At 43.1% G+C, this 18,190-nt stretch overlaps 1 long non-coding RNA gene across 1 annotated transcript in view; it reads right to left on the minus strand.

The window, feature by feature from the left end:
* LOC133777316 (uncharacterized) overlaps positions 1–18,190 on the minus strand; it is a 91,480-nt gene that overhangs the window by 10,105 nt on the left and 63,185 nt on the right. The window contains exon 5 of the long non-coding RNA XR_009868520.1: positions 3,466–3,546. This is a non-coding gene — a long non-coding RNA (uncharacterized LOC133777316). The remainder of the gene's footprint in view (positions 1–3,465; positions 3,547–18,190) is intronic.

Raw genomic sequence — 18,190 nt, forward strand, 5'->3', positions numbered from 1 at the left:
ACCAAGTTACTCAGTTTAATCTCCCTCATCCACACAATAGGGGTCATCATTTCAAAATGGCAAGAGTTGTTGGGAAGATGGAAGCACCTGTATAATCATGTACCATTTTCCAAGCAATGTTGTGCGGTCTTCATGTTATCTCACTTGTGTAAGTACTTAGTATAGTGCCTAAAATGTAATAACCTAATAAAAGGAGGAATTAAAGATGTATATGGTGGGGGCCAGTGCTGTGGTGTAGCGGGTAAAGGTACTGCCTGCAGTGCCAGCATCCCATATGGGATGTTGGTTTGAGTCCCCATTCCTCCACTTCTGATCCAGCTCTCTGCTATGGCCTGGAAAATCAGTGGAAGAAGGCCCAAGTCTTTGGACCCCTGCACCCATGTGGGAGACCTGGAATAAGCTCCTGGCTCCTGGCTTTGGATAAGCTAGCTCAGCTCCAGTTATTCTGGCTACTTGGGGAGTAAACCAGTGGATGGAAGACCCCCCTTATCACCTCTCTGTAATGCCTTCCTTCCTTCTTTCCTTCCTTCCTTCCTTCCTTCCTTCCTTCCTTCCTTCCTTCCTTCCTTCCTTCCTTCTTTGATTTATTTATTTGAAGGTCAGAGTTACACAGAGAGAGAATAGGTAGAGAGAGGGAGAGAGGTGCAGGGGCCCAAGGACTTGGGCCATCTTCCACTGCTTTCCCAGGCCATAGCAGAGAGCTGGATGGGAAGTGGAGCATCCAGGTCTCAAACCGGCACCCATATGGGATGCTGGTGCTTCAGGCCAGGCATTAACCTGCTGTGCCACAGCACCAGCCTTGCCTCTGACTTTCAAATAAATGAATAAATCTTAAAGAAAAAAGTAAAAGAAAAAAAAAACTAAAGCCAATGAAGAGAATACTTTAAGAAAAGTGTATGGGGCAGAGGAAGAATTACCTTAAGAGAAACGAAGATCTCTTGCTACACAGATGAGAATATGGTGCAGATGAAAAGACTATGAGAAGAAAAGTGTAATAGTTGCAGGAAGTGACAACGTGAAAACTTGTGAACCCTTACAAAATACCCCAAAGGGCAGGCCTGAGTTGTTCTCTTCATCTGTAAGGTTTATGCCTCTCTCTGAGTTTGGGGAGATGCTGTTTGGATTCCAGGACACACCACAGAGGGATGACCGTGCCAGTAGTGTGCAAATGCAGGTGCATCCACAGCTTGCCTGAAGGAAGCGATGCCCATGGCTGACCTTCAGTGTACGACCACACCCGGCTCACCTACAGTGTCAACAGTGGGGCGAATACCCGAGGAGGGAGAAAGCCTGGACTCTCCTCCTAGTCACTCACAGTGCTTGTGAGTAACAGACGAGTGAGCATGTGGATGTGCTCTGTCTGGATAAGGCTGCAGCTCTCTACACCCTAGAGTCCTTCCATTACTAAACTATGAAACTTGTATTGTGAGAAACAATGAAGTGCCTAAAACAATTTTTAGAAAGAAGCCATTGGTTTAAGACTTAATGTACATGAATGAGGCAGAAGAAATAAAGTATACTTAATGTTTAGAATTATCAATTACTGCTGATTTTCCATAATATATTTCATTTCTGATTTCAGCTGAAAGATTTGATGAGTATTACTGTTCAAAGAGTGTTATGTCACTGGTAAGCTCTTGGCATGTCTTTGAGGTAGATTTCATATTCACAATAGACTGATCCTACCACACTGCTGTTTTTACACAGAGGCTTCATTCAGAAGACTATTTACTGGACTGCCTGTAGTATGTGCAAACTAAGGGTGAATGCGGATTTTGCTGAGCCTGAGCCTTACCTAATTTGTGGAATCCCTTATAATGAAACATGCAAAATTATGAATATAAAAATTGCTCCAGCCCCTCCCAGGACCTTGGAAGGGGCACGTGCAAGCGTAAAGCCTTGAAGCTTAGGCTGCAGTTCATGATGAATCCAGCTCAGCTGGAACTCTTTTCTGGACTCTGTAATGCAGTGAACAGGATTGTTTTCACTTTAAAAATCCTAGTCTTTGGTCATAAGATTACTGGTGTCTTCCTGGGGCAATGGGCCTTTGAGAAGAGAGGCAGTAGGCTTTCATCTCAGGATAGCAAAAGTTTCCTTGAAGCAGATTAGCTTTGTCTAATAAAAGAATATGTCCCCAAATAAAGAAGACCAGCTTCCAACACACACTTGGTGTATTACAGCCATTATGCCCATTTTTGAAGTAACCATGAGTTAGATATGTTCAGATTGCATGATAAGAGAATTAGTTTCCAATACCAGCTAGCTCTGGGTTTTGCATCACCATGAAGCAAATGCTTTTTTTCTTTTGCTTAAGATGGACACAGAATCTTGAGATAAATGAACAGGTGCCTCATCCACTGTGCGCCATCCCTAACTCTGTGCTCCTACTTTTTCAACTCCTCTCTGGCCTTGCTGTGAAGATGCTAGCATGGCTGTCATTCATTTTCCCATCAATGTCCAACTTCCCCCTACTGGCATGGAAGTCTCTTGGAGGCAAAACTTCTGTCCCATTCCAATTTGTACCCCCAGCACTTAATACAGCACTTGGCACTCGGTGGGCCTGGCACTCAGTGAATGTTCTTAAATGAATTCATTACTTTTCATCCACTGTGATTCCACAGATTTTCTCCATGTGTTGTCTACAGAAAACTGTACTGGAACTCAGCCCCTTAGGAGGGAATCTAATGCAATGACATATGTTGAGGCCATTTTTACTGATGCTACCAAAACCACTTGGTGTGGGGGCTCCAGGAACCAGCTCCCCGGTGTGTGGGTGAAGGAAAAACAGACTCTCAGTGTTCTTCCTAAATATCTGCAGGCACTGTTGGTCCATCCCCAACACATCCTAAAACCTTCCATCATAACCAAAATATATTGTGTTTGACTGGGATTCTGAAGCACAGAACAGGTGGATAGTCTTTCAACGTCAGGTTTAGTGGAGAATCTTTATCTTGAATCTAAAATTCCCTCAGGCCATTGAACATCACAGAATTATAGAGCTGAAAGGGAATAAAACTCACTTTCTGTTGCAGTTTAGTCAGGACAGAACATGTGGGATTAGGCTAGAGCAGTGCTTTTTCTTATTTTTTATACTACAATTTAACATATACACCACCCCCTTCCTATTTCAAAGGTTCTTAGTATCCACAGATAATTTATAAATTGAGAGCTAAATACATTTCAGAAAAAGCTCATGATCTGGGTGATGGGGAGAGACATGCCCTTTGCTGGGTCCCAGGAATTATTTTTGCATTATGATTTAAAAGCAGGTAACCCTGAGAAAGCACAAGAATGTTTTTCTCCCAGAGTACTTGGTGTTAGATTTTTGAAAAAAAAATGAATGGAAATGAAGACCTTCTTTGCAGAGTTTATAATACAGGGCTTAATACCCAGATAACCATAACTGTATACAATTTCTACACATAAATGGTTTTTAAATATATATTCATCATCTATTTCACTTACACATTGTTGAAAAACTGCATTCCATGCCACGCCTGAAATGTCCCAAAGCTCAGTTCTGTCAGTAAATTGCAACCAAGATTTCTGCAAAGAAGGACATAAGGCAAAGAAGATGAAGAAGAAAAAAAGATATATTTTAAGAATACTCTTTCTTTCAGGAGTGATTCTAATTTTTATAGATGAAACAATACTTCCGCATTTTATCTACACACTAAAGAATTTACTGGTACTGGAAGATTTGGCTTCTGAATTATACTTGCACATTTATATTAAATTGCATCATATCATTTTCATATTACATGACATACTTGTACTGTGTGATCTTTATTTCTCTGGAACAGAGTTTCACAACTTGAATGCTATTGACATTTTGGACTCGATAATGCTTTTCTTATGGAGGTTGTTATGTCCATAGTAGGTGGCTTAACAGCAGGCTGGCCTTGGCCCACTGGGTGCCAACAGCACGTGCAGGGCTGCACAATGTTACCTAAATGCAAACTCCTGTTGGCTGAGAAGCACTGCTCTGTGGGATTCACTCTGACCTTTGTATCTGATAGTATTTTTGCTAGAGAGGAAAAGGACCTGTTACAGAATTTTAGTAACCTTCTACTACAAATGTAAAGTGGAATCTTAACCCTATTTCAAGGTGAACAGTGAATATTTATTAAAATTCCAAATGTGATGAAATTGTAACTTACATAGACTGCAAAAAAGGGAGTGACTCAAATGCACGTCTTTCGATAGACTCTATTTTATGGCAGGATAAATCTCTAGGAAAGGAAAACATTCCCTGGTTAGCTATTACCTATATAGTCAGTGGGGATAATAAAATTTGCATTTGATAATGTCTGATATTCAGTTTTTACCTAAACTGTAAAGCTTTGGTCTTGTATTTGACCTTCTGGAGATACTAACCCTTCTTGCAACCTCTCCTAATAGTCTCACTGTTAGAACCTTCATAAATGACATACACAACTATAGATCTTGATAGATTGTGGTGGTAAACTTCCCTGAGAGTAGAAGAATTGATTAGATGAACGTTCATAGTCTTCATCCATTTGAAACAAGGAGCAAAGCTGTCATCTCCATTTTTAATGTCTAATATTCAAAAGAACACTCACATTTTCACACCTTCCCTGGTTTAGTCCTATTTTTTTTCATTTTCAATTCTCTTTATATACAGAAGATCAGTTTAGTATATATTAAGTAAAGATTTCAACAGTTTGCCCCACCTAGCAACACAAAGTGAAAAAATACTGTTGGAGTACTAGGTATAGTATTAAATAACAGTGTACAGCACATTAAAGACAGAGATCTTACATGATATTTTTTAAAAAATTGATTATTTTTCTATGCAATTTCCAATTTAACACCAGGTTGTTTTTTTTTCCATTTTCAATTATCTTTATATACAGACAATCGATTCAGTATATACTAAGTAAAGATTTCATCAGCTTGCACCCACACAGAAACACAAAGTGTAAAAATACTATTTTAGTACTAGTTATAGCATCACTTCACATTGGACCATAAATTAAGGACAGATCCCACATGAGAAGTAAGTACACAGTGACTCCTGTGGCTGACTTAACAATTTGACACTCTTGTTTATGGCGTCCGTAATCTCCCTAGGCTCTAGTCATGAGTTTCCAAGGCTATGGAAGCCTTTAGGGTTCGCCGACTTTGATCTTATTCTGACAGGGTCATAGTCAAAGTGGAAGTTCTCTCCTCCCTTCAGAGAAAGGTACCTCCTTCTTTGATGGCCCCGTTCTTTCCACTAGGAACTCACTCGCAGAGATCTTTCATTTAGGTCTTCTTCTTCTTCTTCTTCTTTTTTTGTTTTGCCACAGTGTCTTGGCTTTTTATGCCTAAAATACTCTCATGGGCTCTTCAGCCAGATCCGAATGCCTTAAGGGCTGATTCTGAGGCCAGAGTGCTATTTAAGACATCTGCCATTCTATGAGTCTGCTGTGTATCCCGCTTCCCATGTTGGATCGTTTTTTCCCTTTTTGATTCTATCAGTTAGTATTAGCAGACACTAGAGTTGTTTGTGTGATCCCTTTGACTCTTAGACCTATAAGTGTGATCAATTGTGCACTGAAACTGATCACTTGGACTAGTGAGATGGCATTGGTACATGCCACCTTGATGGGATTGTATTGGAATCCCCTGGTACGTTTCTAACTCCATCATTTGGTTCAAGTCCGATTGAGCATGTCCCCAATTGTACATCTCCTCCCTCTCTTTTTCCCACTCTCATATTTAACCGGGATCACTTTTCAGTTAAAATTTAAACACCTAAGAATAATTGTGTGTTAATTACTTAGTCCCATTTTTCTAACTTCATTCAATACCAGAAAAAAAGATGCCCTTTCAAACCATTTGAAAGGAAATTGGTGCTCTAATTAATTCATGATTTTGAACTGATTCAGAATTACACTTTCTGTCATACTAAAGGAAATTTATTTGTTACTTGTTGCTTGATATTCCATGAAAGCCATGATAGCCCTGGCAACTCATGACTAGAGCCTAGGGAGATTACTGACGCCATGAACAGGAGTGTCAAATTGTTAACTCAGCAACAGGAGTCACTGTGTACTTACATCCCATGCGGGATCTGTCCTTAATGTGTTGTCTAATGTGCAGTGATGCTATAACTAGTACTGAAACAGTATTTATACACTTTGTGTTTCTGCGTGGGTAAAAACTGATGAGATCTTTACTAATTATATACTGAATCGATCTTCTGTATATAAAGATAATTGGAAATGAAAAAAAAAACCTGGTGTTAAATTGGAAGTGGCATAGAAAATTAATTAATTTTTAAAAAATATTATGTAGGATCTCTGCCTTTAATGTGCTGTACACTCTTATTTAATGCTATAACTAGTACTCCAACAGTATTTTTTTTTTCACTTTGTGTTGCTATATGGGGGCAAACTGTTGAAATCGTTACCTAATTTATACTAAACTGATCTTTTGTATATAAAGAGAATTGAAAATGAATCATGATGTGATTGGAAGGGGAGAGGGAGTGGGAAAGGGGAGGGTTGTGGGTGGGAGGGAAGTTTTGGGAGGGGGAAGCCATTGTAACCCATAAGCTGCACTTTGGAAATTTATATTCATTAAATAAAAGTTTAATAAAAAAAAAGAAAGGTTAGAGTTACACAGAAAGAGGAGAGGCAGAGAGAGAGAGAGAGAGAGAGAGAGAGAGAGAGAGAGGTCTTTCATCATTCCCCAATTGGCCTCAATGCCTGGAGCTATGCCAATGTGAAGCCAGGAACCAGGAGAAAAGTTAGGATTTTAACCCAGGGCTGTTAGACTCCAAAGCCTCTGGGACCCTCTGCAGGGCACAGGGATAGAGAAAAAGAACAACCAGGGCCAGTGCTGTGGCATAGTAGGCTAAGCCTCCATCTGCGGTGCTGGCATCCCATATGGGTGCTGGTTCTAGTCCCAGCTGCTCCTCTTTCAATCCAGCTCTCTGCTATGGCCTGGGAAAGCAGTAGAAGATGGTCCAAGATGCCTCTGCACCCATGTGAGAGACCCGGAAAAAGCTCCTGACTGCTCACTCCTGGCTTTGGACTGGCCCAGCTCCAACCTTTGCAGCCATTTGGGGAGTAAGCCAGAGGATGGAAGAGCTCTCTCTCTCTCTTTCTCTCCCTCGCTCTGTGACTTTGTCAAATAAATAATCTTTAAAAAAAAAAGGAGAAGAAAAAGAAAGAAAGGAACAACCAGGGTTGCCACCAAAGTGGTGACAGCAGCAATGATCACACTGATGGGAAAAGACGGTGGCTGCTACTGTTCACTGAGCACCAGCTAGGCACAGGTACAGTACTAGGCAGTAGGGTCACAGAAACGCCCCCACACTGGTCACATTTTATAACTGGGGGAGGGGGATGTTGATATGAATGCGAGTGTTGGATATAAACAGGGAGAAATCACAATAGAGACTTTTGGGCTTCCTGGAGTCTGGATGGGGATTCCAGACAGCTGCAGGTTCCTATTTTGGCTTACTTACAGCATTTACAACATGGTACACAATGTGAGGCTTAGATAATGTTTTTATGTAATACAGTCTCAAATTGAGTAATTCTTATTAGTCTCAATAATAAAAAATAAGCCCATCATATTTTTAATATAATAGCTTTTTCAATGTCATCAACATTACTTTTTTATTTACATATTACTTGATAATCTGAAGAACACACTTGAAGATAATTGGAAGAACACATATGAGGGTATACTACCTGTATTATTTTTACTAAAGTTCCCATAATAAAGCAACTTAAAGCAGACATTGCTTTTCTCACAGATCTGGAGGCCAGAAGTCTGAGATCAAGATGCTGGTAGCATTTGGTTTCTTCTAAGCACTCTCTCCTCGATTTGGCTATTTTTTTTTAAACCGGCAGAGTGGACAGTGAGAGAGAGAGACAGAGAGAAAGGTCTTCCTTTACCATTGGTTCACTCTCCAATGGCCACTGCAGCCAGCGCACTGTGCTGATCCGAAGCCAGGAGCCAGGTGCTTCTCCTGGTCTCCCATGCGGGTGCAGGTCCCAAGCACTTGGGCCATCCTCCACTGCATTCCCGGGCCACAGCAGAGAGCTGGACTGGAAGAGGAGCAACCGGGACAGAATCCGGTGTGCTGGCACCACAGGTGGATGATTAGCATACTGAGGCGCAGCTCTGGCCTTCAATTTGGCTATTGTTATTCCTAAACAAAAACTCCCAAGAGTGAGAGTCTGCTTTGCCCAGCTTGTCCTGGATTGCTCAGTTTGTATCCTACCCTAGAGCCTGGCCAGCTGTTGATGACCTGTCGTCACCCCTAGGGTCAGGTGCACACCACTGGCTGTAACCGGGAAGGGAAAATGGGAACCCACGGCCAGGGGGCACAAAACCTGCTTCTACCTCCACCTTACTGACAGGCAAACTTCAGCTCAGAAGACCAATGCCACTACATCAATGAAGTTCTCACGGATTCCTATGAAACCTGCCAGAGAGAAATGAAGCACTTTTAAAAAGATGGTGAAAAGAGGCAGCAGATGACTAGGGAAAGGGGATACAGAAAAGAAATGCAGTGGTTCAGAGGAGGAGATAGGTGGCCAGGGCAGTGTGAGAAAGAGGAACTTGTGCTGGGGAGGGAGCTGACTGGGGCAGAGTCCCTTTACTCATGGGGCTCCTACACTGAGAAGAAAGACAACCATCTGAATCCATGTTGTGTTGCACACGACAGTAGCTCAGTACCAACAAGTAGTCAGGCTCCAGGTTGAGTGGAAAGGGATGCAGGTGTGGAAGGAGTAAAGTAGCTGGGAAAGAAAGGCGTTGTTTTAGCTGCCAGGAGGAAGCAAAGGCACTCTAAACAGAGGACGGCACATGGGCAGAGAAGCATCAAACTGTGTGAGTCTTCCAGAACATGGAGTGCAAGGAGTAGAAGACAGTTCATGAAGCTGTACATGTGACAGAGAACCATACCTGGTCATTAACTTGGCCAAACAAGATGAACTACTGACAGTTTAAGCAGAGAGAAGACGTGACCAAGCTTCAGTCTTACAAGAGTGCTGATAGCCTAGAAATGGAGAGAGCGAGAGATCAACTGGGAGGTCCAGACTCAGCAGCAACCTTGGGGATTGGGTATCTAACAGGTGGGGCAATGCAGCAGGGCTTGGATTCCCCTTTCAGCTTGTTGGCAGAGAAATAGCTCAAGACACATGAGCACAATGGGAAAACAGGCTCCCCCTTTCTAGTGAGTCAGTTTCTACCATCAGACAGTTTCCATTGATGATGGCCTATGTGCCCTCTGCCTCGCCACCTCTTTAAACATGTAGTACATTCCAGGGCAGGTCTCCTCTATAGAACTCTATCCATGGCAGACACAGGCAAGCTAAGTCCAGCCTAATGCACCTTTGAAAAACTGAGAGACTGAGTCTGCTCTTGTATCGCTCTGCTTGTACATCTTCCCCCAAAACTCTAATTCCTCCCTGCTCAATGTGATGCTAGCATCCCCTTTATGGGACAAGGAGTCAAGGAATTTTATACCTAGGAAAAGCTATGAGTTTGGAGGCACAGCAAGTATTATGGTAGTGAGGAGACCTAGAGCCCATGGCCAAAGTCCCCAACCATGATCTAGACATCATGAATTAATACGCCATCTCAGAGGCTTGTCTCAAGTCTGTCTGTCTTAACCCTGTGTCAGACAGTTATGGTTTATCTGATGCTCTGTAAGAACAATATAAATTTACCACTCAGATTTTCTCCAAGTCAAGAATTCAGGGGTAGCTTTGGCAGCTCTGGCTCTGGGTCACTCAAAAGTTTCTCAAGCTATTAGCCAGAGCTGCAGGCATCAGAGAGCTTAACTGAGGCTGGCGGATCTACCTCCCAAGTGGCTCACCCACTCATCTTCAGGGGAAGTTGGTGCCGGCCAAGGAGGGATGCCTCAGTGTCTCCCATTAGGGGGCCTGTCCACATGCTATTTGGTGATGTGTCCTCACACCATGATGACTGGCTCCTTTTGGAGGGAGTGTTCTGAGGACAAAGAGATGGATGGTACTTTTTATAAACTAGCCTCAGAAGTACAGGGCATTATCTCTGCCAATAGTATGGTCAAGAAGTCAATGATTCGATCTCTTGAAGAGAGAAGGGTTAAAGAATTTGTAAATATATAGTAAAACCTCTTGCACATAGGGTAAAAAAAAAACCACAATTTTCACCACTATTACTCTCACTCTTCAGTACTTCACTTCAGACCCCTGCTGGGGGGGGGCAGTTCCCACACTAAGCAGTTCTGCAATTCTCTGTGAATGCCAAGTAGGCATTCTATAATTCCATTCAATTATGACACAGCTAGTATCAGGTCACACATGCACAGGCTGACCTTACTTCAGGTGCCAATCAAAAATCCAGTCTGCCACCTGTGCTTCTGACTGGGTAGCTGTAAATCCGGATTCCTATGACATCCCTCTTTGGGTATGATCACTTGCTAGAATCCAGAAAAATAATCACTTAGTCTTGCCAACTGATCAGAAAGGATGATGTAAAGGATGCAAATGAGCAGCCAGATGGAGACACACATCCGCATGGTCTGGAAGGCTCCCATGGAGTCAGGGTGATCCACCCTCCCAACACATGGACGTATGCCTCCACCTGGAGGATCCCCTATGCCAGCTGTCCTGAGTCAATCTGCAAGACACAGGCACCTACTTTAACAAGGCTCTTGTGCTCTCTACACTCCTGAGGTGTTATAGGGAAGGCCGGGAGAAAGCAGAGGCCCTCTGGCTACTTCAAGGCTAGAGGTCAGCAGGGAGATGAGGGTGGGAAAGGCAGAGCAGGGTGAGGAGGACTGGTGTCTGGCAAAGTCTGGAAGGCAAAATGTTAACATTGCTTTGCAGCTTCCCACCCTGAAAGCCAGGGCCTCCCACCTCCAGGGCAACAGGCTCCACTGGCTGTGGCTCCCGACATCCTGGTGGGATTGGGATGCTGCAGAGACTTGGAGAATGCAGGAGAGAGCAGCACCCCCATTCAAGAAGAGGAAGATGCCCAAGGATGGAACAGAAGCGGAAACAGGGCTTCAAGCTGAAGCTTTAAGTGTTGGAGGGTACTGCTGGAAAGAGGGTTTGCCCCACGCTGTAGGTGTGTGGGCTTGCAGTGTGGAAGGAAATGAAGGGTACGAAATCTGCATGTGGATGAGAGCCACCCCCCCCCCAAGGAAGGAAGAGCAATAAAAGGTACCTGGGTCCCTGACACATGAGCCAAAAATTGCTCTTTTATTTTAACCTACCCTTGTGTGGGTCTCTGTTGTAGCACCTGAACCTATAACCTCATCAATGTTAGCTATGGTCACAATAACGCTATGTCATACACCATCCAAAAACACAGAGTGGGTTACAATCACCATTCTTTCAGCTCTGTAGGTCATGGTGATACAGGTAGTAAAAGCCAGCTAGGTTAGGTTGAACTTGGATGGAAAGTGAAGGCAGGTGGCTACAAGATGGGGAGAAGGGTTTCTAATGAACATTGAGCCTGCATGCTGTTAAAGCAGACTTTGCATAAAGGCCGACTGAAATTAAGTGCAGAGAGTAAGCCTTATACAAGCAAAGGGTTGCATTTAAGAGACATGCAATTGAGAATCAAAAAAGCCTGGAACCTAAAAAATATTAAGGAGATAAGAGTTTTGAGACTCTAAATGAACAAAACAAAGACACCTGGGATTGTAAATGAGCAGTGCTAAGCGGTAAAGCCAGGGATCGCAACCTAACAAGTCCAAGGCTATAAATGACAGGGACAGTGTTCAAAATGGGCCCAAAAATCATAAAGTACTAACCCAAAGGAATTTTGGGGAGGGAGAACACCTGGGCAGATTCTAGCCAAATGGGCAGAGTGAACTAAGCAAGATGGGATCTCAACAAGATAACCATTAGTTTCTTGATTCACCCTGTCCCCTGTTTTCATACTTCAGCTGCACGAGACAGTCAACCCAGGTGACTAAGGACAACTAGGACACGTGTGCCTGATCATTTCCACAGTTTTGCTCGAGTGCTGTGCTGGCAGGGTTGGCTCTGCTTCTCACATGGGTCTGCCAATCAGCCAGGGTGGCTCTGGTCCACGGGTATTCACTCTGGGGCCCAGGCTGACCGAGGCAGCTGCTCCCCGAGAGCAGCTCTTCTCACAGTGAAGGCAGAAGCACATGAGGGCCACAGAAACTCATGCGGCCCCTCCAGCCTAGGCTCAGAACAACTATGTCTTCATTGCTCCTTCATTACATGGGCCAAAGCAAGCCACAGTCTTCCCACAATGAGACTATGGCAAGTGTGCGGATCAGGGAGGGGCGAGGAATTGGGCCAGTAAGTGCGTCTATTCCACTGTGATGGACCCTGGTTTGAAGGTTACATGACCTGGGCCCACTCTTCTAGGGGTTGCCTGGAAATGAGTGTAGTAAAAGGCACTGTCCTTCCCTCACCCCCAAGTTTTCTATTAGGTCAGGAATCCTGAAAACTCAGCCTTCCTTCTCCACAAAGCCCCCGTGCCCTTCCCTCAATGCCTAACGCCCCTACGGATGACGCAGCAAGATTGCTGAGTGCATTTTAGATGGCCCCTTCATTCCCCTCCACTGCATCCCACAATGTGATTCATTAGGAAATATAGCCTAAGATCCTAAAGCTCAGCAGATAGTGCACTAAGTATTCACCCAAAATGCTCTTAAGAGATTGTGCCATTGAAGCTGAGTCTGTAGCCAGATGTGACACCAAATAGTACATCTACTGCCTCGTGGGGACCTCCAGAAGGAGGAGCAAGGGGCCAGCACTGTGTTGTAGCAGGCTAAGCCACCTGTAGTGCCAGCATCCCATGTGGACACAGGTTCAAGTCCCAGCTGCTCCACTTCTGATCCCATTCCCTCCTAATGCACCTGGGAAGGCAGCAGAAAATGGTGCAGGTCCTTGTGCCCCTGCATCCACGTGGGAGACCCGGAAGCAGCTCCTGGCTTCAGCCTGGTACAACCCCAGCTGTTGTTTGTTGTTGCAGCCATTTGGGGAGTAAACTAGCAGATAGAAAATCTCTCTCTCACTCTAGCTCTTGCTCTCGCTCTCTAACTCTGTCTTTCAAATAAATACTTAAATCAGGAAGAAGTAGAAGCAGCTTCTGCAGGAGCAACAACAAGAGATTGGAACAGGTTAGTGAAATTTCTTTCTCTAGAGGCCATTTGGACCTGGGAAATTTTATTTTTTTAAAAGATTTTTATTTACTTATTTGAGAGGAAGAGTTACAGACAGTGAGAGGGAGAGGAGACAGAAAGAAAGGTCTTTCTTCCACTGGCTCATTCCCAAATAACAGCAAAGGCTACAGATGTGCCAATCCAAAGCCAGGAGCCAGGAGCTTCTTCCAGGTCTCCCACACAGGTGCAGGGACCCAAGGATGTGGGACATTTTCTACTGCTTTCCCAGGCCACAGCAGAGAACCAGATTGGAAGAAGAGCAGCTGGGACTCAAACTGGCGCCCATATGGGATGCTGATGCCGCAATGGATTAACCTACTGCACCACAGTGCCGGCCCCTGGGACCTGGGAAATTTTAAAGTTTCTCACAAGCAGAAATATCCTAAGAGCAGACTGTCTTAAGGCCCAAAATTAGCCAGAGATCCACAAGGCTTCAGGATAACTGAGAGGTAGTGAGAGTCACCACCAGTGCGCAGTCACCCCACTGCTACACAGTGCCCCTTGGCCACATCAGGACAGGAGCAAGATCAGCCGCAGGTGCTCCACCTTAACTGCCGTCTTTCTCAGAGACCTTGCTCTTTAAAGGAGAACCATTAAAAAAGACCAGCCACTGCTGAATTCAGGGCACAGGCCACATACACTGAATGTATTTTAGGGCAGTGGCTCATGATAAATTGTTTCCCAAGTTCCTCAAAGGTACTGTGAGTGTCAAGCTCTCTTGGGCCCAGGCTGATAACTATGGAAGTGTGGGGAATTTCAGTTATTGTGAGGTACTTGGTTAAGATACATGTGGGCTCTTAGGGCTTATTATAAAAGTGAAGGCCTATGGCTCTCCAGACTGAGACAGGATCACCTTTGTGAATAATAAGAGGATGCAGCAGTTATAAAAAATTAAATAGACTGTGACAGTCTGTCTCCTAGATATATAGGTGTGTTAAGTGAACAAAGCCCTATGGTAGTGTGGGGGTAAAGCATGCTACTATCTTAGTTTTCTGTTGCTACAGCAAAATACCTAAGACTGGGTGATTTATAAAGAAGCTCATTTGGCTCATTGTTCTGGTACCTGGGAAGTCCAAGACCATGGTGCAGATGTCTGCCCAGCATCCGCTGGGGGCCCCCTTACTGCATTATAACATGACACAGAGCATCACATGCTGGGACACAGCACGTATGCTGGGACACAGCACGTATGCTGGTGCAGGTCCCTCTTTCTAAAGTGCTGCTAATGCCGATGGGGCTCCCTCTGTCCTGACCTCATCCAATCCTAAGTACCTCCCAAAGCCTCTACACTCAAACACCTTCAACACAGGAGTTTTGGAATTCAGATGTTGGGTTTTTTAATAGTATCCTATAGATTCCTGACAGTATTTTTTAGATTTCTGATTTCTTCTTCTTTTCTTTGGTTTGCCTGTTTCCTTTCCTGTTCTCTGTCTTCTAATTCCGATATTCTCTCTTCTGCTTCACCCATTCTGTTTTTAAGGCTTTCTAATGTGTTTGTCATTTGATCTATTGAGTTCTTCATTTCATTATGGTCTTGTCACTATCACAGTTTCATGTTCTGCTAGTTGTTTCATTTCATTTTGATTCCTCCTTAATATTTCATTTTCACGAGAGAGATTTTCTATCTTGTCCATTAAGGATTTCTGTAGTTCAAGAATTTGTTTTTGAGAACTTCTTAATGTTCTTATCAATGTTTTGAGATCCGCTTCTTGCATTTGCAATATCTCTTCATCTTCATAATCTTGGATTGGGGTGTCTTGTTCATTTGGGGGCATCATAGTGTCTTCCGTGCTCTTGTTACCTCGGTTGCTACGTTTATTGTTTGGCATGTTGGAGATAATTTATGGTTTGTTTTTTTTTTTTGCTGTGGTGATTTTTTCTCGTTATACTATGCCTCTAAGTGGGCTGTCTGCTTTGATGGATCCTTAGAGGCTGTGATGGGTGTGGCCAGAGAGCTCTGCTTGATTCCTCAGGTTTAAGGCTGTGCAAAAAGTGACTCACCTTGCTCCTTGCTGGATCTCTCTCTCACTCTTTTTTTTTTTTTTTTTTTTTTTTTTTTTTTTTTACTCAGTTGGGAAGTAATTCCGAATGGCTGAGTGGAATTGAGGGTAGTTGAAATCTGGCCTCTGTGAGTATTCGTTTGAACTACCCCTGGGACCACACACAGAGTTTATGCAGCCCTCAATGTGTTCTCAAGTTTCACCTTAGACCCAAAGTTACTGTGTTTGTGTACTCATTGCCGCTTTACATATGTAAAATGGTGCCTGCTCTTTGTTTTGCTCAAGTGAAGGGAGGGGCCTCTGCCTTTCCCCACTAATGTCTCGCGTTTCTGATGCTTTTGTCTTACCTCCCGTTGGTTCCCGTGCTGGGGAGATTCTGCGGCTCTCGTCCCGCGGTTGGATTTCCACGCGGTGGGCTCCCTGTAGGTCCTCTGTGTCGCATCCACTAGATCCAGAAGCGTTTCCTCTGCAGTTTTTTTCTTGAATCTTTTCCTGAGGCTACAGTAATTCCACTTTTATGAAACTTTATTTTCCAGACTATCGGCGCACGTCCTCACTATCCGCCATCTTGGCTCCACCCCTTGATGATATTGATTCTTCCAATCCATGAACATGGAATATTTTTCTACTTTTTGGTATCCTCCTCTATTTCTCTTTTAAGATTTTTAAATTCTCATCGTAGAGATCTTTGACATCCTTGGTTAAGTTTATTCCAAGGTATTTGTTTTTGTAGCTGTTGTGAATGGGATTGATCGTAGAAGTTCTTTCTCAGCCATGGCATTACCTGTGTATACAAAGGCTATTGATTTTTGAGCATTGATTTTGAATTCTGCTACTTTGCTCAACTCTCCTATGAGTTCCAATCATCTCTTAGTAGAGTTCTTTGGATCCCCTAAATAAAGAATCATATCATCTGCAAAGAGGGATAGTTTTACTTCTTCCTTCCCAGTTTGTATCCCTTTCATTTCTTTTTCTTGCCTAATGGCTCTGGCTAAAACTTCCAGTACTATATTGAATAGCAATGGTGAGAGTGGGCATCCCTGTCTGGTACCAGATCTCAGTGGAAATGTTTCCAACTTTACCCCATTCAATAGGATGCTGGCCATGGGTTTTTCATAGATTGCTTTGATTGTGTTGAGGAATGTCCCTTCTGTACCCAATTTGCTTAGAGTTTTCATCATTTAAGGGTGTTGTATTTTATCAAATGCAGTTATGGAAATGATTATCTATGACTTATGGAACATTTGATATGAGCTAATTCTGTGCTTAGTGTTTCATTTTCTTATTTCAGTTACTGTGCACAATAACCTTCTTAGACACGTACTGATTATTGTCTGTTTTTCACTGTACAGAACTGACACTGAGAGAGAACAAGTTGCTCAGAATCACTTGTATGTTCCTTGTAGCATTTGGCCCTAAATTGTCTGGGAGCTCTTATTCTGAGGCCTCTCCTAAACAATGTATGTTGCGTAATACTGATTATGGTATGTGTGTTCTATGGTCATTTCTAGTGACATCTTTCATCGAAATGGAGACAATTTTCCTTGTTCTTTTCATTAGGAAACAGAAATCCTCTTCATAAGTAGCATGTTTGCAAAAGTTTCTCCATTTGCATCAAGCCAGATCTCTTAAACAGAATCATTGAAAAGAGAACTCTTTGGGCTAATTAATCTCAAAGGTATTTATTCCTATGTTATACTTGTCATGCTCATTATGAATGACTTTTTTGTCCTCTAATTTTTGATCCCCATGTGTGAGCTGTGTCTATGGACAAACTGGATTAGTAAGACTGGAGATTAGTTTAGAAATTGCAAGAAAATTTGTTGGAGTGTTTATGCCTTGGATTCTCTCTGGGATAGTTGTCTGAGGAGAAACCAGTCCTAAGTGTATCACATACATGTAACATTCAACCTCCTTTTCACACACAAGTACATGGAAAATCATTCAGATCTACTTGTTCAATATTTCAAAAATGAAGCCAATTCTTGCTAAATCATTATATGAAGAAGAAAATTAAAGTTTTCTGTAACATTACCTCTTTGTGGAAATTAGTGATAATACTACTTAGCAATCATCAAAATGTCCATACAACCGAAAACTATTTACAAATTCCATGCAATCCCAATCAAAATGCCAATGACATTCTTCTCAGATCTAGAAAAAATTATGCTAAAATTCATATGGAAAACACAAGAAGAGACTCCCAAATAGCTAAAGCAATCTTAAACAGCAAAAACAAACCCAGGGGGCCAGCACTGTGCCACAGTGGGAAGACCTACAGGAAACTCCTGGCTCCTGGCTTCGGATTGGCACAGCTCTCACCATTGTGACCAATTGGGGAATGAACCAGAGGATGGAAGACATATCTCTCTCTCTCTCTCTCTCTCTCTCTCTCTCTCTCTCTCTCTCTCTCTCTCTCTCTTTCTGCCTCTCCTTCTCTCTCTGTGTAACTCTGACTTTCAAATAAATAAATAAATCTTCTTAAAAAAGAGAGCCATTCAAACAGGGGTGAGGTGGAATCTCATTGTGGTTTGATTTGCATTTTCTTGAGCAACCCCACTTTTTAAAAAGATTCATATATTTATTTGAAAGTGTTACAGAGAAAGGGAGAGACAGAGAAAGAGAGATCTTCCATCTGCTGGTTCACTCCCCAGTTGACCATACTAGCCAAGATTGGGCCAGGCCAAAGCCAGGAGCCAGGAGCTTCATCTGATCTCCCATGTGGGTGGCAGGGGCTCAAACACTTGGTCCATCTTCTGCTGCTTTTCCTAGACCATTAGCAAGAAGCTGGATCAGAATTGGCACAGCAGGAAATGAACCTGAAACTGTGTCCATGTGGGATGCTGGTGTTACAGATGGTGGCTTTACCCACTACACCACAATGCCACCCCTCACCCCCTGCCAAATTCCCTCCTTAAAAAATTAAGTAAACAATCATTAGTGATAACATCCTACCAGAAATACTAGATCTCTATAAATATTATATAACTTCTGGAATATTTACATCAATAACTCATTTATCCAT

This window comes from Lepus europaeus, chromosome 18 (genome assembly GCF_033115175.1).
Source record: "Lepus europaeus isolate LE1 chromosome 18, mLepTim1.pri, whole genome shotgun sequence".
Classification (NCBI taxonomy): Eukaryota; Metazoa; Chordata; class Mammalia; order Lagomorpha; family Leporidae; genus Lepus; species Lepus europaeus.